The sequence below is a fragment of the Jaculus jaculus genome, unplaced genomic scaffold, assembly GCF_020740685.1.
Source record: "Jaculus jaculus isolate mJacJac1 unplaced genomic scaffold, mJacJac1.mat.Y.cur mat_scaffold_46_1_974171_arrow_ctg1, whole genome shotgun sequence".
NCBI classification, from domain to species: Eukaryota; Metazoa; Chordata; class Mammalia; order Rodentia; family Dipodidae; genus Jaculus; species Jaculus jaculus.
The window spans coordinates 588,780-615,085 of NW_025423499.1; positions in this window are offsets into that span (position 1 = coordinate 588,780).

The window sequence follows — 26,306 nt, forward strand, 5'->3', positions numbered from 1 at the left end:
GCTCCATAAATTCAGAACTGGTGGAAGAGGTCTCCATACTGGGATTAAAGGCAAGTGCCAAAATGCCCGGCTTTAGAAATCTATTTTTACAGCCTGGGAATTAAGCCAGCATTAAAAATACTTTCTTGCAAACCCAAGGCACCATTCCAAAGCAGAAGCGTAAGGCAGTTTGCAAAAAGTGGAACACATATCTGACATGAGTGACAAGATGCCGAGTAATGCCCAGAAGTACAAGTATGTTCACATATATGCATATATGCATGTGTGAGCGCACACTCACACACACACCCTAATAAATAAATTAAAAACATGAAAAACAAAATAAACTATTTTTGGAATGTGTGTGTGTTTGTGTGTGTGTGTGTGTGTGTGTGTGTGTGTGTGTATGCTGTTACGGATATATCCCACACATGTCTGTACCACTGAACTACATCTCCAGCAATATTTGCATTTCTTGGCCACTTTTACTCGATGTGGATCAGATCATGTAAAAAGATTTACATAAAAGTAGTATGAAATTATAATAAAGAAATTCATTGATGTCAAGCATAGTTTTATCATACTGTTTTTATTTCTCTTATCAAGTAGACTCCAGAATTTCTTTACAGAATTACATGCACAGAACATAAGTTATTGTCCATAAAATGGTTGAATATTTACAACATAGCAAAGAAGAGTTCGTCACTGTCAATCTAGTTGGCAAAATAGCAGAGTTGCAGAGAAATATCATTTGCTTCAACTTGGGTCACAAATTATCTTTCTGTGCTAACTTTAGAATATTTGGTAAAGACATGGTCACTTGTGAATTAAGTTCAGGGACACAGAAATACAGTGCATTCTTGATTTTTAACTCCAGATACGTGCGCCCCCTTGTGCATCTGGCTAACGTGGGACCTGGAGAACCAAGCCTCGAACCGGGGTCCTTAGGCTTCACAGGCAAGCGCTTAACCGCTAAGCCATCTCTCCAGCCTGAAAATAGGTAGTTTTGTAGATTTCTTCAGGAATAGCTAGTTTTTTTTTCTCATATCTTTTATTCATTTGGTATATTTGCAAAGTATATGCAGGAATGTCTATCAGATTGCTTTTTTCTTCTCTTTTGTTTTTGGTGCTGCATATTAAACCTAGGCATTTATGCAAGCTAAACATAACTCTACTTCTCAGCACCAGGATCATATAGTCAGTCTCCATGTTCCTATTTTAAAGCTGATAATACAACATTTCTAATTAAAATATATATAGGGAACTTTAACATAAGAACGTTCCTGCTGTGTTTCTTTCCCAAGTAACATATTATGCTTTGTACACGAAAGGATGGATACAACAGAATTTCAGGATCCAAAAGTGCACCTTTTTTGATAGGGCTTTTATTGGAAAGTTTCACAAGTAAATATTTGAGAAGTCCACTTACAGTTTAATTTCCTTCATTTCTCTTATTTTAAAAATTAAAAATATATGGTTAGTTATAAGAAAGAATGAATGATTTTTATTTTCAGTTTGTCCTAAACAATGCTATAGCTTAATAGTGCTTAAAGTGTTGTTTAAAATTTGCCTAGGTAGCCAGGTGTGGTGGTGCATGTGTTTAATTCCAACACTCAGAAAGCAGAAGTAGGAGGATCGCCTTCAGTTTGAAAATACTCTGAAACCACCATATTAAATTCCACATCACCCTTGGCTAGAATGAGACCCTACCTTCAAAAAATTGCCTAAATAGATACACCATGATATTAGCCTCTCTGGACTACATATAAATTTCCCACCAGATGGTTCCTATCTCTCTATCCATCTATCATCTATCCATCCATCTATCTATCTATCTATCTATCTATCTATCTATCTATCTATCCATCTACCATCTAGTGCATGTAATACATAAGCCTGGTGCTAAAGTGATGTAAACTTGGGTAATTGAAGAAGTATTTATTTAGGACCTGTTTTGCATAAAACTGAGCTATGGATCATTTTATGGTGGAAGTTAAAGATCATTTCATAGTAAAGTAAGAGTGTCATGCTAAGATGGATTGGATCTATTTTCTAAAAGGATGCTGCAAAAAGCTTAATTTGAATAAGCAGCATTAAAAGAGTATGTGTTCTTAACAATGTGGACACACATATGCTCCTGACAATCCATGGTTTATCCAGATAGTGAACGTTGTGTTTTTAGTGGGAGGAAATGGTAATGCATCAAGGATTGCCAATGACCTTCTGAGATTGTTAGTGGAAATTGCTAAAAGTTTGTAGAAAAGTCACTGTGGAAATGAGAGGGCATTAAGTGGTATTTTAGTTGTTCTGTAAGTTGTGATGAAAAATCAGATCAATGGTGAAGACTATGCTGTGGAGTTTTACCTCAGCTTACTTGACATGGAAGTCATATTCTATCCACACACATATCTTCAAGTTATGAGATGGGTGAGCAAAGTACATTACATAATAGCATTTGTAACCTTCTAAGACTAAGAAAAAAACTACGTATGAACAGATTTTCTCAGAAAAGGCTCAGTTCTACTCAACTAATTTTTTGTCAGCTTCCTTTCCCAGTGGATAAGTTCCATCTTTGAACTGTTTAACTAGTGAGTGACTGTTTGTGTATCTGTGCTTACAATTTATTTATTGTGTGTTCTTTTTATTGAGGCCATGTTAATATGTACCTGTGTCATGGATGTATTACAAGTTATCCCCAAGTTAGTAACCTAAAACCACACAAACTTATTCCCTCAGTTTCTATGTGGCAAGAATCTAGGCTTGACTTACCAGAATTCTCTGTTCCTCTCGTATCGCTGGGCTGCATCTAAGGTGACGACGGGAACTGAACTCTCATCTAAAGCTTGACTGGTGATGATGTGTCTACTTCCAGACCCAGGAAAACTTTCTCATCTCTTGGGTCTGACTTCCTGTGACTGAGGTTTCAGTTTCCTACTATCAGCTTGTAGTCTCCCTACTTGCAAACTGTACTTAGCTCCTTGAGACTTTTATTTCAATCTATAGCACTTAAATATACATGTCTTATTCGTTTCATGCTTATGCTACACTTTTTTTTATTTATAAATTAGCTTACATAGTAACGCTTTTATAAGGCATTTTCAGGCATATTTAATTTTGGTTACTATTTCTCTCCCTCTGAACCTCTCTGCATATCTCTGTTCCTCGTCAGCACTTGTCCACATCGACATCCACTCTTCCTCCTCCCATGTTCACACTTCATACGTTCTATTTGTCTCCCCGTGTCCCTACCTTAAAACCTCTTTTACCTCTCATAGGCTACTTTCTAGTTCATGGCCTCTACATGTATGCATTCTCATAACACATGTATATAAAAATTAGAAGCTATGATCTGCATATGAGAGAGAACATGTGCTATTTGTCTGTGTGTATTTACTTAAAATTAATATAGTACTGGCTAGTTTCATTTGTCTTCCTGAAAATTATAATTTTAGTGTTTATTTATTTTCAAGATAGGGTTTCACTCTAGTCCAGGCTTATCCTAAAGACTCAGGTTGGCCTCAAATCCACCGTAACCTTCCTATCTCTGCCTCCATAGTGGTTAATTTAAAGTCTTGCATTAACACACCTGGATTATAATGCCATGTTTTAAAATAGTTGAATAGCATTCAATGGTCTATATGCACTACATTTTCAGTATTCAACCATTTACATTTTTATTATTCAACCATCTGTTGATAGCTGTCCAGGATGGTTGCATTCCTAGCTATTGTGAACAGAGCAGCACTGAACATGAAGATACATCCTTGTGGTAGGATAGAGAGGCCTTTGTTTATTTTCCCTGGAGTGATATAGCTGAATAGTTTTACATGAAGTTCTAGTATTTAGTTTTTGGAAAACACCCTCAGGTTTGCATAGTGGCTGCAACACTTTATACTTTCACCAGCAATGAACAAGAGCACTTCTAACCCCACATCCTCACAGTAGTTGTTGGTAACATATTGTCTTGATGATAGCTAGCCTGACTGGTCTAAGGTGGAATCTCAAGACATTTTAATTTGCATATTTGCATTTCTGATGCCTGAGGATGTTGAAAGCTTTAAAATATTTATGGGGCATTTGTATTTTTTTTTTTTTTGAGAACAGTCCAGTTTATAGATCAATTTATTGATTGAAAGTTTTGGTTATTCTTGATTACTTATTTAATTTTTGCATTCTCTGTGTACAGTACATATGGGGTGGTGTGTAGTGTGTGTTTATGTGGGGTGAATGCACATGTATGTACTGATGTGTGTGTTTATGTAGAGACCAGAGGAGGGCCTTGGGTGCCCCCTCTCTTTCTTTCTTCCTTCACACGTGGTCTCTCACTCCAACTGGGGCTGCCATTTTTCAGGCAATGTGCCCTAGAAATTCACAGATCTCCCCTGATTCCCATATACATGTGTAATAGACGTGCATTGGCCACTTCCAGCTGTTGTATGAAAATTGTACTGGAATGGTCTCAGACCACCTGATAGCCTTATATTTAAACAGGAAGAGTTCTTCACTGCTGAGCCATATCCCCAACCCTGGTGTTTATGATTCAAGACATCGTTCATTTAGATAAATTTTGTGTATTCTAGATATTAATTACTTACTGACATTCACTAGTCATTCATTAGTACACTCATTTTGGGGACTGAATATTTGAAGTATCTTACAGAAGGAAATATTTATTTTGGCTAACAATTCCAGACCATACAGTCCATCTAGACAGAGAAGATATGACAGGAGTGGGTGGTGAAATGTCCATATTACATCCACAGTCAGAAATAGAGATGAATAATAGAAAGTGGGCTGGGACTATCAACCCTCAAAGCCCATCTCCAATGACCCATCTCAGTAAAGTTTTACCTCTTAGAGGTTCCCAAACCTTCCCAAACAGCCACACCGCCTGAACACCAAGTGTTAAACATAAGCTATGGTGTTATTTTGCAGTCAAACCATAATCTGAAGTATGGCTTCAACATAGCTTCTCATTCTTTGTGCTGCCTGTCACTCTGGTGATTATTTGTGTGTGTGTGTGTGTGTGTGTGTGTGTGTGTGTGTGTGTGTGTGGTGTAGACATTTTCTAATTTCATGCAATCTCATGAATCAATTCTTTTGGTATATTTCCTAGCCCAGACAGACATGAAATTCAGTATGTAGTCTCAGACTGGCCTTGCACTCATGAATATCCTCCTAGCTCAGTGTTCTGGGCACTGAGATTAAAGGAAAGTTGTACTCCACCCAGTGGGATTTTTGTTTCCTTTTGAGGAAGGGTTTCATTCAAGTCCAGGATGACCTGAACGCACAAGTGAAGCACAGTATGGCATTAAACTCCCCACCGTTCTCTTACCTCAGTCTCCTGAGTGCTAATATTAAAGGTGTGTTGCACCATACCTGGCTAAGATGCTCTTTATTATCCTTTCTTAACTGTAGAATATGTTTATTTCTAAGAGATTTTCAAAAGAAAACTGCACTCAAATATGATGAAATGTTGAGTATGAAATGAACTTTTTAATTATTTATTTATTGATTGATTTATTTGAGACAGAGAAAGGGATAGAGAAAGAGTGAGAATGGGCACACCAGGGCCTCTAGTCACTGCAAAAAATCTATGTTTCAGTGAAGAATTGTCAGACTTTTTTCATTTTTGTCATGAAGTTCTTAAGAACTCATTTTTTCTGTTGCAGTTCTGTCCAGTCTACAGTATTGTTAAAATATTGCAATGATATATCTCCAAATGGCAAATAAATTGGTTGTGTGTGTGTGTGAGTGTGTGTGTGTGCATGTGCACAGTCACATGTGAGCATGTTCATGTGTGAGTGCAGGAACAGAGATTAGAGGACAATTTCAGGTATTGGTGCTTGACTTCCACCTAGTTTGAGGCAGTTTTTCACTGTCAAGAGATTCTGAGTTTCTAGGAAATCATCCAGTCTCATGGTCAGCATACTGGAATTACAGAAGCTCACCATAGCTTCTGGCTTTTACATAGAACCCAGGGTTGAACTAGGGCACTAAAGTTTATGCTGCAAGACTTTATCTCAACTAAGGACTTTTTATAATAACAAAATTTCACTGGCTTCTATGATGGTTTGATACAAATGTCCCCCATAAACCTCGGTGTCCTGAATGCTAGGTCACCAGCTAATGGCAACTTGGAAACTAAAGCCTTTTGGAGGCAGTGCTGTTATGGTCAGGCTCATGGTTGTTATAACCAGTTTACTCTTGCCAGTGTTTGATACACTCTCTTGTTGTTTTTGTCCACCTGCTGTTGGACAGGAGGTGATGTACACTTTCTGCCCATGCCATTGTTTTCCACTGCATTCATGGAATTTCCTTGCAAATATATAAGATAAAGTAAACCTTTTTTTCCCGCTAGCTGATTTTGTCAGGTGTATTTTGTGAGTAATGCAAACCTGACTGCAACTGTAAAATTGGTACTAGAAGTGGGGCTATTGCTGCCAGAAACCTGATTCTGTGTGGCTTTGCCTTTAGGAACTGCTTTACAGGAAGACAAATTTGATATCTTGGCCAAAAACACACCTTGTTAGTGCTGTAAGTGCAACTTGATGGACTATTCTGATGAGCGTTGAAACCCTACATGCAATAAGAACTATACAGCATGAGGTTTGGGCTATAAGGGTGAGAAAGAAATTTGTAGGGACTGGGCTGCAGTCAGTTTGTGTGAGAGGGCTGCTGTTATGCCTGTGTCCTGAGAACTTCTGCAGGTTTGTATGTCATAGAAATGGACTGGTGGGAGCAGAGGGATATAGCTCAGAAATGAATGAAATACTTTTCCTAACACTTCTGCCTGCTCATGTGCAATTGTTTGAGAGATTAGAGCATTGAGAATAGGCAACTTTACCTGCATTGGGACAACAGGAAGAATATAGACTCTCTTGAAGGGGCTTGAATGTCAACAGAGTTTCTTGTTCTTCAAAGTCTGCTTTATCACCCCCTCCGCAAGATTAACAAATTGGCAGTCCACCTGTTATTGTTGAGTATAAAAATACAAGAAAGAAAGGGTCATTGAATTTGCAACATTTTTAATGGTTATAGGCAGTGAGAACCAGGCTTGTTAGATTACCTGTGTGGCAATCCAATGGAGCCATGAGGATGAACTGTGGGTTGCAGTGGAGACCCAGTGGAGATGCTGGGAATTTCGGGTGGTTACCAAGGAGAACTGCCAGCACCAGATGGAGTTTTCCCAAATTGTTAGTAGCCTAGCTGGAGGGGCAGAAGTGGAGATCCAGAGAATCATTATTGGTTAGAAATGACTTGGAGATTCATCTCTGTCTAGAGTTGTTGGACTTGGAGCAACAGAGTGTGATGTTTGCTCTGTTTAAATGTAAATCTTTTATTTGATATCACCAATGTCATCTTTTGCAGTGTGAATGTTTGCTCTATGCAGTTATGGGGGCTTTTTTAGTATTGCAACTCAGTTAAAAGACCTTGGACTATGGGGATCTTTGAACATCATTAGGATTCATAAACTCTATGAGGACCTTTAAAATTGGATGAACACATTGCATTTTTCATCATGTATGGCTATCAGTTCATGGGGGCCAGGGGAAGAACGTGGTGGTTTGATTCAGAAGACACCATAAACATAGATGTTCTGAATGCTAGGCCCCATTAAGTTAAGTTAAAGCCTCCTGGATACAGGGTATACTTGCGGGTGGGATTATGGGTACTATAGCCAGTTTTCCCTTGCCAGTGTTTGGCACACTATTGTCCATCTAATGTTGGACAGGAGGTGATGGCCACCCTCTATTAATGTTCTTTTCCCCTGCCATCATGGAGCTTCCTCACCTCCATTCTGTAAGCCAAAATAATCCTGCCCCCCCCCACACACACAAGCTGCTCTTGGTTGGGTAATTTATGCCAGCAATGTGAACCTGACTGCAACAGCTTCCTTTTGCTTCTTTAAAAAATGCCCTAGGAGGGCTGTTGGGATGGCTTAGCAGTTAAGGTGTTTGCCTGAAAAGCCAGAGGACCTCCATTCTATTCCCCAACACCCATGTTAGCCAGATGCACAGGGGGGTGCATGCATCTAGAATTCCTTTGCAGTGACTGGAGGACCTGGCATGCTCATTTTCTCACTCTCTCTCCCTCTTTCTATGTCTAATAAAAAATAAAAATAAAAATAAAATATTTAAAAAGTCCTAATGTAGGGAAGATCTCTTAGTGATTAATGTGCTTTCTTTCAAAGCCAAAGGACCCAGATTTGATTCCTCAGGATATACATAAGCCAGATGTACAAGGTGGTGCACACAGGTCTATAGTTACTTTTCTGTGGCTGGATGCCTTGGAACACTATTCCCTCTCTATCTCTCCTTCTCAACCTACCTGTTTTTCTCTCAGATAAATAATTAAAAATAAAATGAACAGCCTTAAATTGATTACCCTTTGCCTATTTTTTACTTCCAACCAAATATTTTTAGCTGAGTCTCCTTCTGCAGCCCATCATACCTTTATAGAAGCTCTTCTGTAGTCTCTGTCTGGAATGTATCCTTTTATTTTTCCTGGGATGCTTGTCATATCCTATGCTCACTTGTTGAAAGCAAGTATGTTTAAAACTTACATCAGATGTCTTTCCCTGTACTGATAATTGCTCAGCCCTGGTTGATGTTGCCCTGTGGCCAGACATTTGCTCCCTCTCCCACTGGATAGAAAAGTGAGGGATATATTGTGTTCTGGAAATCTCTTGATTTTGTATTCCCATGTCTTTTTTTTTTTTTTTTTAATTCTAGTGTGTGTCTGTAGTTTTATGTGATCCAAATTTCTCTGACATCTGAGTTTCACTTTAGATTTGGGTTTCCAGTTGTACAGACTCTCTCCATGGCCTGTGCTGCTCATGATGCCTGGAGTCCTTCCTGAACTTCCCTGCTGGGATCCAATCACTTGCCTGATGTAGCAGAAATCCCACCAAGTTGTGTTTCCATTTTCTATAGATATTTCTCATATTTTTCTTTTGGTATTTTTTTTTCTTCGATTTCTTCTCCTTAAACTGTTTCAAGGTTTCACTGGAACTATTTATTTATGTATGTATGTTTTTCACGATAGGATCATACTTTATCCCGGGTTGGTTGGCCTCAAAATCACAGCAATCCTCATACCTCTGCCTCCAACGGTCTGGGATTCAAGATATGCACCATCACACACTCCGAACTCTAGGGCTAGTTTTGATCCATCATATTCACAGAATCCCTCAGGAGTATGGGAACCCAAAAGCAGCAGCATCACTTCAATGTCTTATCCCACAGTGTATAATGAACACATGGAATGGAGGTCACATCATAGCATTCTCAATTGTTTCCTTTGCTTCAAAGCACTTGAAATGTATTACATTTTAATTTTGGTTTGCTAAATACTAGAAATTTTATGTTATTACGTATAACTAATAATTAATTATGTTAAAATATTAAATATATAATGATTTTATAGCATACAACTTTAGAGTCACCTCTTTCCAAGTATTAATCCTGCATAACTTCAAATCAGAAAAGATAAGGTGTGTTCAGGGTGGTATGACCACATATTGTATCCTACAATTTATTTAAATTCAATAGACCAGGAGTATGTTTTTAATATTACTTGAGAGATGATAGAATTTATGCATCTATTAATGTCATGTATGAGGCCTATATCATTAAATTGTATCTGCATTTTGCTTTTTTCTCTTTTTTTTTTTAATTTATTTGAGAGAGAGAAACAGGGGTGTTGGGGAGAATGGGCATGCTGGGGCTTCTAACTACTACATACAAATTCCACACACATGTGCCATCTTGTGTATCTGGTTTACAGGGCTACTGGGGAATTAAACCTAGATCCTTAGGGTTCATAGGCTATCATCTTTCCTGCTAATCCATCTCTCCAGTCTTCTGTCTGCTTTTGATATCAAGTTAATACAGATTTCCTAAAATAAGTTGTAAGCTAGAGAGTAAAGTGCTTGTGTACTCTGCTGGAAGCCTTGGGTTTTATTCCCAGTACTACAAGAGATAAGAAATGTTGGGATTGTTTTCCTTCATATTTACTGGAAGAAATTGAACAAAATTTCTCCTAATTCCACCTTAATAATTTGCAAGAGTTATGTAGTGAAACCATGTAGACCTGGAGATTTCCTTCTTGGGACTTTGTGTATTATGAATGACATGGTAGGTTTTTATTTTGTTTTTGTGTTTTTGTTTTTTTTTTTAGTCAAGAGCATCATTTGCTATTGATGTGACTGTATTCACCAGGGTCCTGAGGAAGGCACCATGTCTGTCTCCACATGCACCTTGTCTCTGGGTGAGTGAGCAGTGTCAATGGCAAACTGGCCCATTATTGGGCTGGTGACAAATTGTAGAGCATGTGTACAAACACATGGGAATGTAGGGGAAATTTTATTTGCTGAGCAAAGACCAGATATTAGGCAGAGTGTCCAGCCCTCAGTGGGCCTGAGTTCATCCTGCTTTGATGTAACTGCTGTGCCATCCTGTGGTAATTTCTGTTTGAGACCCCACCCCAATTTATATCCATGTATGAGACTAAGAGACATGATCTGTGTCATATAACATGAGCCAAAGCAAGAATGAGTTTTCATTTTTAGCCTTAACCTTAAGTAATTGAATGTTGGGAATATTTGTTTGGACAGGAATGAGGTGTGGTGACTGCAGGCCTGTGAGGGTGAAGCAGGATGTTTCAGGAGAACTCGGGCATACTGGGAGCAGTTTACCATCACAGTGATCTTGGAAACAAGGCCTGTGGAAGGTCTAGGAGGAGAAATGTGGGCGGAGGACGGGGAAGGAGAGTCTCAGACTACAGTGAAACTAGCATAATAAGGACTGTGGTAGGTGTCAGCCCATTCCAACAATGAAAGATGGGTGTGTCTAGAATGCAAATACTGTTGGCAGTCATGTGAAAATATGAGAGGTAGTAGCCTTATTTTCTCGGTGGTTGGTCAGCTAGGGAGGGTCTTGTTGGAGATTACTGAAAGATTAAAGTAAGTCCTTCTAGAAGTTTCCAGTCCAAATTGAAGGTGCTTGCAGTCCTGGACTTTCCAAAGGTTCCAGGGAAGAGTTTTTTCTGTCTCTTCCAGGCTTCTCTAGCTCCTGGCTCCTCTGGAATCTGTGATTATAGATTATTGTTACAGTTTTTATTCCCTCTTCCCTGTCAGTGGTTCTTTATTTTTAGAAAAGATCTCTTTGTGCATTCCAGGCTGGTTTCAAACTTGAATTCTCTTTCTGCCATGTATCAAATGGGATTACAAGTGTGAATAATCAGGGCTGGAGAGATTGCTTAGTGGTTAAGGTGCTTGACTGCGAAGACTAAGGGCTCATGTTCAACTACCCAGGTCTCAAGTAAAGCAGACACACAGTAACTCAAGTGTCAGTGATGCACATGTGAACAAGGGGGTATGTGCATCTGGAGTTTGCGTGCAGTGGCTGAAGTCCCTTGTGTGTCAATTATGTCTCTTCATTCCTCTCTCCTCCCACTTACATCAGAATATAAAATAAAATAAATGCATATAATCAGAACCAACTTCATGTGTCTTTTGTTGTTGTTTGTTGGTAGAGTACTGCTCTAGCACAGCCTGACCTGTAATTCACTTTGTGGTCTCAGGGTGTCTTTAAACTCAAGGAGATCTTCCTATGTCTGCCTCCCAACTGATAGGATTAAAAATATATGTAACCATACCTGTCTTCTGATATATTTATATCATAATTTCCTCTTATAATGATAGCAATCATATGGGATTTGGACCCATTTAAATTCTTCCCTTTAATTCAGCCATCATTCTGAACCAACTCACTGCAGTAGTCAGACCCAGATGCTGAGTTTTAATAATGAATTTGGAAATCAGAGACACAGTTTGGCCCACAACAAAAGTGCTGGCTATGAGACAGAGAGGTCTGAGGGAGAGAGAGGAGGGATATCTCGCTCCTTCACATTCTCTCTCACCACCTCTAGTGGTGTACAGGCAGGTGACATGACTCCTGAGAGGCACATTGATCTACTTGTTTTCACTTAGTGTCCTGTGATGACCTGGGTGTCATCTTTCTGCTGAGAGAAATATCCGTTATCAGCTCCACATTGAGATCTGAAAAGTGTTCATGTTACATACAGCTGTGAACTCACAGTCCTCTTGAGGAACTGGTCTTGGGCAGTGGTTAGCTCACTGATATGAACCCTCTTTAACTACCCCAGGTGTCCTCTCTCTTCTACATGGCCTTGATATTCCAAGTGTACACCTTTTCTCAATGTTCTGAATGATTTGGGGCACTCCACATTTTCATACACCATAAATACTGTTCTTCCTGCACAATTTGTCGAAAGCCCAAGAAACCCAGCAGCTCAGATATCTCTGAGAAGGTGGGGTGGATAATGAGTGACCTGCAGGCAGGCATTCAAGTGGGCAAGTGATGGGATATGAGTGAGACAGTGACATTATGTCACATATAATCCTGGAACCCTGCCAGTGCCATTCAGGGGCTTCAGAATGGCCTAGAATTTCCCATGCACCACCATGGTCAGGATTCTGATTTGGCACATCTTGTACTGTCAACAGTTTTTGTTGTTGAGACATTCTTGGACAATTCAGTTGGTCAGCCAACTGGAGACAAAGCAGTTTCTGGTTTGAAAAGAGTTGCTGCATTCTTAATGGTATGCCCTGGCAGATGAGAGGGAAAAGCAAATAGATGAGGTGGGATATAGTTTCCTGGGAATTTAGAATTCAAGGGAGAGCCTCATCCTGGTAGAAGTGAATTCCCCAATATTATGGCTGAAAGTAATGAGGTAACTTAGTTAGATGAGGGATTGGAGGGGAAAGGAGAAAAACACTTGGGCATTGTGGTTGAAGTTTAACATTCTGGTAGGTTTGCTGAGAGGGGAGAAGACAAAGTACATGAAGCCTTAGTCACCAAAGCTATGGAAGCCACAGGGACACAGAAGAAGTAGGGTCATCTTCAGAGGCATGTGAGTGCATACAACTGACCTTAGCACTATCACTATTACAGATACAATAGAAAGTATATGAGCATAGCACTTGCTAAAAGTGCTGTCACATTGTCTTCATTGACACATCTCTTCCTGTATCTATACCTCACTCATCAAGAACAGGCAGCCCTGGGTCTATGGGATGCACAGTGTGTGAGAAAGTGGGCTTGTGTAAAAGAGGAAAGAAGAATTGCCTTTCAATAGTAGAGCAGGCTTGATAGGCAGGAACCTACCCTTAAAAGTTTCCTTCCTTCCTCAGCTATGGCCTGTCCCTGTAAAAAGAAAGGATAGAATATGTAGCTGGAGTTTTTCATATTGTCTCAAGGATGTGTAGATTTTCATTTACCTGGAATGCAGCATGCATTAAATTAACAAGATTTTTTCCATCATTTTATTAACTTTCAGAGGTTATTGAAGAGATTCTGATTTCTCTATTGTAACTATAGAGAATCTTGCCTGTTATGTCCACACTTTGTGTTATCAGTCAGAAGTCTTGTGCTCCGCCATGGTCAGTAGTCATGGCACTGCTCCCTCTGAGGACTCTGGGTCCTGGGGACAAAGCTCAGGCTCCAGGCTCTGATGGGGGCCTTAGTGGTCAGCACTGCTCTCCTGTCAGCAGGATGGTGGAAATGTGCACTTTCTTAAGTGTCAAGAGTTGCTGTTCCCCCTCAGATGACCTACTTTTCTTAACAAAGGCAATAAAACTAGGAATCAGTGTTGTTGGCTACATTATCCTGGCCTTTTCATTGACACCAGTAGAGGTAGCTTGTTGAATCCAGATGAAAAGCTTAGGTCTCTAGTTGTTTCTCGCACACATACATACTTCTAGGCCTCATGGCCCAGGTATATTTATACCCTCTTCTCAGTGTCCCATCTTCAAGGACAGAAACATGCATACAGTAACACAAGAACAGAAATGAGAAACATAAACATAAATAAATAAACCCCTCAGAGGGTCATCATGCTTCTTTACCTTTCTGATGTTCTTACTTTCCCAGGGTGGTGGTAAGAATGGTGTGGCTCTCAGGTACTACAGCTAATCAAGAAGCAACCCCACTATTCTAAGAAAGGTTCAGTTGGGGGTCTGTGTCCCAGAAAGTAGAGCCAAAGCTCATCCATGGTTCAGTATAGCTATTCAGAAGAGAGAGAGACACTTCTCTATATTCTGAATCTCAAGGCTATCTGAGATAACTGAATTCTGAGGTTGCCTAGGCAACAGCAGGTCTGCATCATAGTGCACGGAAGAGTCACACTGGGTTTCTCAGGTAGGGGAAGGGAGACACCAGCCCAGTTGAGCCTTCTCCCCAAGGCTCTTGTTCCATTATGTATGAATATATGTTTATGTGTATGTATATGTATATGGACAACTTCTTACTTATAGACAACAAACCATGGTATTTCCCTCTCATCCCCTACTTTCCCCTTCATAACTCTGCTCTCTGTCATATCCCCTCCCTCTCTCCATTAGTCTCTCTTTTAATTTGATATCATCATAGTTTTGTTTTTTTTTTCCTGTTATGAGCATATTGTGTAGGTATTGCTAGGCACTGCCAGGTCCTGGATATCGAGGCCAATTTCTGTCCAGACAGTGGTATGTAAGCAGTGGTACCCTTCCTTTTGTTCTCACATTCTTTCCACCACCTCTTCCACATTGGACATTGAGCCTTGGAGAGTGTTGGTTGTTTCAGTGCTGGACACTCCTGTCACTTTTTCACAGCACTATGTTGCCTTTTGAGTCATCCCAGTGGTCACCACCATCTGAAAAGAGAAGCTTCTCTAACCAGAAGTGAGAGTATCCTGCTCCATGTCTTCATTCACCTGTTCCCCATATCATGTTCCTCAGGGAACTTTTCCATGTGCAACCAGATGTTCCTCAGTCCCCTTTACTTTTGTAGCTTTTGATTTGTAAGCTACCAATTCTGTTGTTTAGAAAGTCTGACATTATGCCTGGAAGTTTTCATTTTTGTCATACATTTGAGTGTCAGGAACACAAATGTCCTCCAGTATATCTTACCTGCTTTAGGAATGGTTTTCCTTTTCACTATCTTGAGAAGCACAACACAAATTATTTTACATTTATATATTTTGGTAACTGTGCAATAGGAAATGCATGTGATTCAGTCACTCTGCAATGCCTTTAGTCAGAATGATGGATTCAAATCATAAAACTAAAATAAATACAGAACTATTGCACCTGATTAAAATTTCAAGAATGCTTGTGTGTCAAGTTATATATTTTTTCTTGGTTCATCCAAACTTCAGGCATAGTTCAACACACACACACGCAAGCACATACACACACACACACACACACACACACACACACACACACTCATCCTTTGACAGACCAGTAGACTATTTTCATACCTAAGAAAAATAAATCATTTCCCCCCCACTTCCATTGTTTCACTTTCTTGACCCGAACACTACCTAAACTAAAGAGTACTGGGACAGTCACTTCAGCAATTTCTTAGGAGCTAGATCATTCTGTTAAGGTATTGTGAACTGACCATAAGTTTAGGGTTACATTCCACAGTTCCTGGTGTCAGAGTTGGGCACAGATGGGTCAAAGCCCAAGGGAAGACCCATGGGATTGAGAAACATTCCTCGATAAACTGTGGACCTTGTAACTCTTATCTTTCTGGGAATGCATGTCACCATGAGAAAATGTTTGAGAAGATTATGTCTGCATAATCATCCTGTTGATGTCTGAAAGTGAATAGCCTACCAATGACAACTTCTTTAAGCAGACATCCCCTGACTTAAATAAACTCCAAATCCTGCACCCAACACTAGCAGATAGGGGCATTGGAAGGTGTGTGTTCGGTGCACTTTGCACATTATAGTGAGGAGAAAAGGATGTTAGCCTGGTTCAAATTCAAATTCAGTTTTTCAGCTATCCAAATTCTTGTTTCCATTCAAATTCATCTGGAGGGCTGGAGAGATGGCTTAGCGGTTGAGCGCTTGCCTGTGAAGCCTAACGACCCCCGGTTCTAGGCTTGGTTCCCCAGGTCCCACGTTAGCCAGATGTACAAGGGGGTGCACGCATGTGGAGTTCGTTTGCAGAGGCTGGAAGCCCTGGCGCGCCCATTCTCTCTCTCTCCCTCTACCTGTCTTTCTCTCTGTGTCTGTCGCTCTCAAATAAATAAATAAAATTTAAAAAAAAAATCATCTGGATAGCTCTAGACTTAGCCTCCTACAGAAATGGGATGGGACACAAGAGAATGGGCCCCAGAAGGCAAATCACTGAAACCAATCATATATAGGAAAGAGAAGACAAGGGCAGGCTTGCTCCCATCCTCCTAAAATTGATTTATTTATCCCATTCTATTCCCCTTCAGGGAATTGCATATTTGAGAATTATCATCTAGAAGTTAGAACCTACACTGCAATAAAATTTCTTTGTTTGGTTGTAAGGTGGGTTGGGAATGGATTGCATTCTACAATAATATCTTGTCTTGTAAAAAGCAAAATTGTTTGATCCCTCCCCAAGCCCCCAAGCCCACGGTACATGACCCTTGCTACATGAATCCATGTAAATGGATAAGTAAATGGCCTAAGGAACTAACTACTCAGTCTGTCCATAATGTCCTTGAGCTCATTAATGAATTGTGATGGCAGATGCTTGGTCAACTCTGATTCAGTGGATGAATTCCAGAACTGTTTTGTGAAGAAGGCACTGAAGTGAAATGTATGCCCCAACTCTCTTTCCACTTTCTCATCTCCAGTCAGAAATTCCCACTTCAAATATATTTATTTATTTATTTGTTTATAATTTATTTTTTTAAATTTGATTTATTCATTTGAGGGAAAGGGGTGGGTAAGAGAGAAAGAGAGCAAGAGCAAGTGAGCATGCATGATTCAGGGATTCAAGCCTCTGCAGAAAAACTCTAGGCCCATGTGCCACCTTGTGCATATGACTTACATGTCTCCTGGTGAATCCAACCTTGTTGTTTTGACTTTTCAGAACAAAGCCTTAACTGGTAAGACATCTTTCCATACCCCCATTTCAAATTTAAATAAAACTGAATAATATGAGCCCTTGGACACAAGGGTATATGTTCTGTGCACAAAAACAATAGCTAGCAATGAAACTATCTTTGACATGTAATTGATCTATACAATCTTCAAAATAAAATGTATGACTTCTCCCTTTCTTCATGTGAATAATTTTCCCCCCCTTAGGTCTCCCATGTAGTAAGTTTATGTTAGATATAAGCCCATATTAACCCAGCATTCCTCCTATTGAGCTGAAGCACTACTCAACTGCTAAGTACAGGAATTACCTGGACTTAGCAGTGAACCATACATACCCACACTACTGAATGTATGGTAGCAGCTCCAGAGTCCCCCAGCAGCAGAGGGCACAGGTCTCTCTGTGAGGAGATAAGTATAGCAATGTAGAGCTGGAGAGATGGCTTAGCAGTTAACTGCTTGCCTGTGAAGCCTAAGGACCCCAGTTCAAGGCTCTATTCTTCAGGACCCACATTAGCCAGATGCACAAGGGGGCACACGCATCTGGAGTTCATTTGCAGTGGCTGGAAGCCATAGCATGGACATTTTCTCTCTTTCTATCTCTATCTTCCTCTTTCTCTCTCTCTCTGTCACTCTAAAATAAATAAAAAGGAATAAAAAAATTAAAAACAAAGAATAGCAGCTAAATGTTGGAAAGAAACTTCTCCTCCTTAGATGTGACTAGAGGAACACTCTAGGTTAGCATATTCAGACATGCATAGACAGAGACTCCAAGCTGCTGACCCTCAAATTTCTCATAAAATGTAAAGCCAGATATTCTAATGGCACAACACAACTAACCTCAGAGGGCTGAGTTCTGTAACTGGCCCTGTTGAAACTACCCTAGTAGTGTCTATGGTATATAGCTGACTTCATTTACTCAGTGATGCCTCCCTTTCACCTTCGCACCAAAGGAGGGGGAAAGGAACATTCTCACAATAATGTGAGGAAATTATCATAAAAATAGAAAATAAGGAAGTCCTAGTGCTGCATGTCTTTAATCTCAGCAGTGGGGGGCACAGGTAGGAGAATCACTCTGAGCTTGAGGCTATCCTGGGATGATATTATGTGTTCCAGGTCAGTTCAGGCTTGAGTGAAACCACAGCTCATAAAATTTGTCCCCTCAAAATAAATAAATAAATAAATAGTAGAAAATAAATCCAGGTGTGTTGTTACATGTCTGTTATCCATCATTGGAGAGGCATAGACAGAAGAATCAAGAGTTCAAGGCAAGACTTCCTACATAACAAGTTCAAGGCCTTCCAAGTCTACATGAGACACTGTCTCAAAACAAAGTGAGAGGAGGAAGGGCTGGAAACTTGTTAGGTATATCCACTCCTGCACAAGCATGAGGGCCTGAGGGACCCTGAGACTGCTGAAGTTCAAATCTCCAGATTCCATGTACAGCAGTTGAGAGTGGCCATATATGTTTGTCACTCCAGTCCAGAAGAGGTGCAGAGCCCCAAGAATCAGCAGAGTCCTGAAAGCTCAAGAACCAGTGAATAGGCAACTCTAACTCCAAACACAAAACCTGGCAGAAGAATGATGGAGCAGGATATTTGTTGGTCCACTAAAGTACTGCAAATGAGAAACCTCTGCTCCAGGTGAAAAAAGGGCACATACATGCGCATACACACATCACAACACATTGCAAACACGTACCCAGAAATAAATGGAAAGATAATTTTTACAAATGGCTGGGGATGTAACTCAGAGTGTTGAGTGCTTGACTCAGTTGTACAAACCCTTTGGTTCACTCCTCAGCACTGCACAAACCAGACATAGTGGTTCAGGTCTGTCATCCCAACACTGAGGAGATGGACGCAGGAGTTCAAGGTTATCCTCAGCTACATATCAAATTCTTGGCAGCCAGAGTTACATGAAACACTATCTCAAAAATAAAATAAAATGAAAGTAAGGGACTGGGGACAAAGCAGAGCAGTTAAAGACACTTGATTGCAAAGCTTGCTGGTCTGGGTTTAATGCCCTATTACCCACCCATGTAAACTCCAGTGCACAAAGTAGTGGATATGCCTGCAGTTTGTTTGTGGAGGCAAGAAGCTCTAGCATCCCTATGTTCTTTGTCTTTCTCTCTCTCCTAAATAAATCAAAAAAGTTTAAAAACAGTAGAGAGGGAGACACAGAGTCTGGCCTGATGGGATGAAAACAGAAAACATGTCTATTCATCTTTCTCTTATCCTCGGCTTACATCTCATTCAATAGCACATCTTGTTCATTTAGTTTCTTGATTTTTTCTTTGTTTTTCTTTGAAATAGGTGTAGTACTACAGCTTAGCCTGGGTTCTGACTCACAGTACCCCTTCATCCACAGCCTCTGCAGTGCTGGGCTTCAGCCTCCCTCATATGGAACTACAGGAGCAAGACACCCCTCCCAGCTATTACATATCTTTAGGGCTTTTGTTTGTTTTGGTTTTGGTTTTGGTTTTTTGAGGTAGGGTCTCACTCTAGCCAAGGCTGACCTGGAATTCACTATGTAGTCTCAGGGCAGCCTTGAACTTATATTGATCCATCTACTTCTGCTTCCCGAGTGCTGGGATTAAAGGTGTGCGCCACGACACCCAGATCTTTGGGTTTTTTAATGTTTATTTATGTATTTATTTTCCAAATGTGTATGTGAGAGAGACAAGAGAGAGAGAGAGCATTTCAGGCCTCTTGATACTGTAAACAAACGCATTTGGGTTTATGTGAATAATGGGGAGATGATCCTAGGCAATGAAGCACCTTTAGCTACAGAGCCAGCTTCCGAGCCCTTGTGTATTCATTAAACATGCTGGAACTAATAATTAGGGTGCATAAATACTAGCCATGTTCCTATCACATGACTTGACAACACAGACCTCAACTGGGTCCTGACTCAGCCTGAGCAAGGTATCCAGGTGAAATATGGGCTGTGATTAGCCATGAGATGCAGATGTTCCATCGCACTCATTTCTACATGTAAGGAAGTTCCAATTGGGGGGTTTAAACTGCTTCCTTGCAATGCCTGGTGGCCCAGGTTCAATTGCCCAGTATCTGCAAGAAGCCAGAGACACAAAGTGGCACATGCATGTGGTGTTCATGTGCAGTGACAAAGAAGGCCTGGTTTGTGTGCTCTCTCCTCCCTCTCTCTCTCACTCTCCTCACAAATTAATAAATAAATAATAAATATACCTGAAGTATAATGAAGGTTTCTAACAATGTCCACTAAAAGTAGACCAAGTCACTCAGTTTATAAGCAGTCCAATAAGTTATATATGTGTACACCTATATTTCTGTGTATATGACTTATGTGACCTACATAACACACTTAGATCAAGATATAGAATCATTCTATTACCCTCCAGTAAAATCCCTCATGCCCTTCTCAGTCCACACCTTCACCAAAACCTCAGTGTTGTTCTTATTGATGATGGTTTATATTGATGATCAACTTTATGGGACCAAGAATCACCTGTAGTGATGACCTGGGCTTGGATGAAGTGGGAATGCTCACCTTAACTGTAGGCAGCACTTTGCCATGGTCAGACATCCTGGACTGTATGAAAAGGAGAGACAGGGCTGTGTACCAGCATTCACTGTTCTCTGCTTCTGCACTGTGGTCATTTGAACTATGTCCCCCAATAGACTCAAATGTTTTATTAAAACTTGTACCTTGGATTTCCAGCCACCTAGCTTGAAGAGGTGTCACTGTGCACACATCCTCAAGTCCAGCCCTAAGGTGTTACTGGGGCCACATTGAAAGGCCCAAGAAGCCAGGAGCCTAGAAATACTATCACACTCCAAAAGGAGCTTTAGTAGGGCCCTGCATTCCTCAAATTCCAGGCCCTACTCTCTGCTACAAAGTAAGTAAAAAATCACTCTTCTTATTGTGTTAGAGCCCGCCCTCAATATAAAACTAGGTAAAAGGGCATAAGTCAGGCCCTTGAGGATGGGAAGTGAGTAATGGATTAAACTGCTTATCTGGCTTCTGTAAACTGCTCGCACCATAGGCCCTAATACCCTGTCTTAACCACACTTTGTCACCCCCACCTAAAAGCCCACACAAATGCTGACCGCTGAGGTTATAGGAAACTGATTTGTTCATGGAGTATGGACTTGAGAAATTTAAAATGATTGGCTTAGAAGCTGTGGAATGGCATAAACTGACTGGCCCGCACTGCGCAGGCTCCTGATGCTAAGAAAAGATTGGTTTTAATGCACAGGCTTTGTTAGATATCATATACAAGCTGGCCCGTTCCTGCATTTGTGGCTCTGCAATCCTCTACCCCTGTGTGGTGTACAACTGTGGGCCTCAGCGCGCTTGGAATAAAATTCCTCTTGCTGTTTGCATCAAGGCCGTTTCTCGTGAGTGATTTGGGGTGTCGCCATTTCCGGGAGGAGCGTGGGGTCCTGATTCTGGGGTTCTTACAAGATCAGTTTCCAATTTAAAGTATGCAGAGTGCGTGTGTTCTACCTGGGCTCCCCAGAGTGTGCTTGCCTCTGGTGCTACTGGACTTTTTTCTCTCTTGGTACATTTGGTAAAAGGGGCCAGCTTCTTCTGCCAATATGGAACTTCCCCTGGGTCTGCAAGTCTGAAACAAATCACTTCCTACCATAAGGTGTGCCTGATTAGACTGTCTTATGTAAACCTTTATGAAGACAGAGTAATAGGGCAATAATGGAAAAATCTATTTATTGGAGGACTCATGCATTTTTTACAAATATTATTTTCTGAGTTCTGATTTTATTAAATGCAGAACATAACTGCCACTACCTGCATTGGCTAACATCCACAATGAGCTGTTTTTGATCAGAGAGACCTAAAGTGTGTCCCAAAAGAAGACACATTTCTGTCAGAGCAATTGATGACCCACCATAGAGTAGTGCTAATACCCTACTGCTGAAGACACCAATGCTGTTGGTATGGACAACATGGAATGACCTGGCTGGAATCTGGAAGAGAGTTAGTCCCCAGACAGTTGGCTCACCTAGTGCCAGAAGGTGCTACATGAGTGATGGGGGAATATGACTAACATCTGTCCAAGCAACATGTGGTCTTAGCTACTCAGCATCAAACAACTTGACATGATGCTCACACAATTGCAATAGTGGTACACAGCCATGGTGGGTAACCAACTGTTCATGATTTGTCTAATTGATCAACTCAATGGAACAGAACCCATAGCTGGAGCTAGGAAGCCAGTCAGAATCATATAAAAAAAGTGCCTGCTCTACATTATCAAGCTCCTATCAATTGTGGGCTACAGAGGGCCTACACCTATTAAATTCTCTCTAAAATAACAATGGTTACCCCATTTATCTGGTGCTGACTTCACTGTCTGTTGGAGAATTTCCTTCTCCTGAGGAGAGATTCAGCCTATTGTACCTCAATAGGGCCCAAGAAGAAACCAAGAGTAATTGGGGGAATGATCAAGAGTGCTGCTTTCTTGGTGGAACAGGATTATAGCAGAGCGATCACAACATATGTAAAACATAGAACCAATATGTTAGTGAAGGCAAGAGAAAAGTTGATGACATTGTTTGTTATAGGGAAACAGGAAATATTATTCAGAACCCAACATCATGGCTACATAGAGTCTACATTGAAAGTAGGATGTTATTCGTAGGGCCAGAGACATGGCTTAGCAGAAAGCATTCTGGCCTGCAAAACTTGATGACCCTGATTCAACTACCCAGTACTTATGTAAAATCACATGCACAAAGTAGTGCATGTGTCTGGAGTTTGTTTGCAGCTACTATAGATTATGGTATACTGATTCTCATATTCTCTCTCTCTCTCTCTCTGCTTAGATAAAAATAAATTTTAAAAAATAAAAATAAAAAATCATTCTTTTTCTTAAGTGTATTTTTGTAGTAAATTACATTTGTCAATTTCCTTATTTTGAACAAACCCTGCTGCCCTGAGAATAAACCTACTTGGTCAAAGTGCATGAAAATCTTGATGGGTACTTCAAAGGGGCAGAAAGATTGTTACAGCCACAAGTTGGGACATTTTGCACAGAGAGATTGCCTCTCCCCCATAAGTGCATGCTGCCCATATAAGGCATGATCAACAATACCTATGGGATTGACCTGCATCCCCAATGAGGAAGTCCTCCTCAGAACAGGGGAGGGAGGAGGGAAGTATGGTAGCAATGTGTGATGTTTACATACAAAATATGTCCATATCTAACAATTAAAAAAAGAAAGAGAGCATGAGTGTGAGAAAGGAAGACCGAAAAAGACAAAGAATTGGAGAGCAATGGTCTCTAGCCACTGCAGTCGAATTCTGCACACATGTTCCACCTTGTGCACATGTGTCTCCATAGGCATCTGACTTATGAGGGATGTAATAAGTCAAGCATGGGTCTTTCAGCTTTGCAGGTAAGCATCTTAATTGATAAGCCATCTCTTCTGCAGTAGAAATCACAGGAATTACCTCATGTAAGCAATGTTATTATATAAATCTATTACACTGCAAAAATATTTTATTATTTTAAGAAACAAAGTATCAGGCAAATATATAAGGTAAGTTACGTGAATAAAATACAGCTTTGTTAGGCTGAGGAGATTGTTCAGCAGTTAAGGCACAGGCATGCAAAACCTAACCAACTCAGTTAAATGACCCATTACACAGGAATGACAGATGGACAAAGTGGTACATGAATCTTGTGTTTGCTTTCAGTAGCTAGAGGGTCAGGTGAACATATTTTCTCTGTGTCTCTTACGAATAGATAAATAATTTTTTTAAAAGCTTTGTTTACCTCACCATAATATGATGGTCTTTGGTAGTTGCCATCACCACTAGAGAGACAACTACCTTAATTGTCAATAGGAACATGGAATACAAGTATGGCTCATCTCTGAGACACTTTTTATGCAGCGAGCCATGACAAAGAAGGCAATGCTACCATTAATCTAATACTTTGCATCGTTTGCAAGATATGGATTAATATCTGAAATGCCCAATCAATCAGTATGCCAGCATAGAGAAAAATCAGTGTCTCTAAAAACTATGAAGTTTCTGACTTATGAAGATGCCTTGGGGACGGCTCTACTTGTATAGCCCTGTGCTTCTCTACACTTACTGCTCTTGTACTCGGGACTTTTGTGAAGCACCAAGACACACCGATTGTGAAGGCCAATAATCAAACAAACAACTACATGCTGCTCATCTTCCTCAAGGTCTGCTTTTTTGGTCCATTAGTCTTCATTGGACATCGCAACACGGCCAAGTGCATCCTGAGGCAGATCACATTTGCAGTTCTATTCACTGTGGCTGTGTCCACTCTTTTCACCGAAACCATTACTGTGGTTCTGGCCTTCAGGGTAAATTTTCCAGGAAAAGAGATGATAGGGCTGCTGGTAGCAAGAGCATCTAACTTCATCATTCGCATCTATACCTTGATCCATCTTGTTCTTTGTGGAATCTGGCTGGGAACATACTCTCCCTTTGTAAAAGTAAACAATGCACCACATGCTTCTGTGCAATAGGTATGCAATATTATATTTATTCTTCTACTATTAGCTAACTACAGACCATAAGTTTCATCAGATTGTCAAGGATTCAATGCACATTTCAGAGGCCTTACTTAATTTCATCACTGTCCAGAAATGTTTCATTTTTCACAACTTGGGCTCTTCTCATTCAAAGCAATTAAACTGCCTGACCTTTCCTCCCAAAACAGGAATATGATTATTTCAAGCCAACAAATCAAGACCCTAATATTATAGTCTAAATCTTTGTGTGTGTGCGACTTTAACTTTTTAAACCTTGGTTTGTATTTGATTATGTAACTATGAAAATGATGTACTTTATTGCTGGCAGCAACTGGCAACTTTTATTGTAAATATTGTAATGGGCCAAAACGCTGATCATTTCAGCGTTGTGGTCACATGGTCTCTGTAGCTGCTGTGAGAGTCCACTGTTACAGTGTGAAAACAGACCTAGGTGATGCAGACTAGATGGATGTGAAATGTTTGGAACAAATCTTGAGGTAGCATAGTATAATTAAGATTTCAATGGAACTCACATGTTATGAATTTGAATTTGAGAACTTTTTTCACATATGAATATTGATAATCCTATATTAATGATTGAAAGCTGGAGTTCAAAACCTGTTATTCATTTTATGAATAACTATAATTAGAACATATAGCCTTCCAAAATATGAAAAAATTAACTATTCTGAAACATAAATTTATACAAATTTTGAAATATAATACTTCAAAATAGGGATTGTAACTGTGAATCTTACATTTTTTAAAATTATACATATGAAAATTGTGAATTTGTTTGTCACTTTTTCACTTAAATATGAATAAACTAAACTTACTCATTTGCATAAGTATGTAAAAAAAATTCACAATTAATAAAACAATCCATAGAAACCAATGTCAGTTTATGAGCTATGCAAAGAAAGGATCCACCATTTCAATTCTACATTTAATGAAATGAAGAAAATTATATTTGTGTAAAATGAAAGTATTCTCCAGTACATCATTTTTTGCCTCATTGATGTATTAGTCAGTCTACACAAAGGGTTACAGAAATCAGCCTGTTTCTTAAAACAGAGTTTAGTGACTAACATAACTATTCAGTAATTCTTAAAGGCTGAAAGTTTTGTCTCCAGGACATGATCATCTTGGAGATTGTACATTTAAGTGGGGTGATCTGCTGTCATTAGTAAATGATATTTAACTATGTTCTTGCATGGGATACTGTCACACAAACTGCTCCTCTCCCTCTGTACTATGTGACGGCACATTCTGCCTTTCATTCCACTAAGGATGTGCTGCTGTCTCATCACAGCATAAAAGCACTGCCAACTAACACGTGAACATAGAATAAACGTGCTTAAACTGTGAAACAAACTCACTGCTTTCTCTACATAATTAGGTACTTTCCCATATGCTGCTGAAAAAAAAATGGGTATTGTGTCACATTTGGATGGGATATTCTGTAGAGGTGTAGATTTTACAGATTTTTAAAGCTTTGGAGAGTTACACTTAAGAAATAAAAATGAAGATTTACAACTTGTTTTAGGTATACAACTGGCATAGCATATATTGTTTTGGTGGCCTATGTCACCTCACTGGTCCACAACTTACTGGCAGGTATCTCATCACTGGCATAGAATGTTTCTAAAGAATTTTATTTTTAAACTTGTAATCAGGGACAGACAGTAAGTAGAAAAACAGCAAGCTAGAGTAAGAAAATGGCTATACCATGCCATCTTGCCACTTCTCACAACGTTAGATACATGTGCCAATGTGTGTACTTGGCTTTATCTGGGTACAGTAAAATCAATTTAGTGTCATTAGACTCTGAGTGGTTACCCTGTTGTCATACCATTATTTGGTGAAAACCTTTTT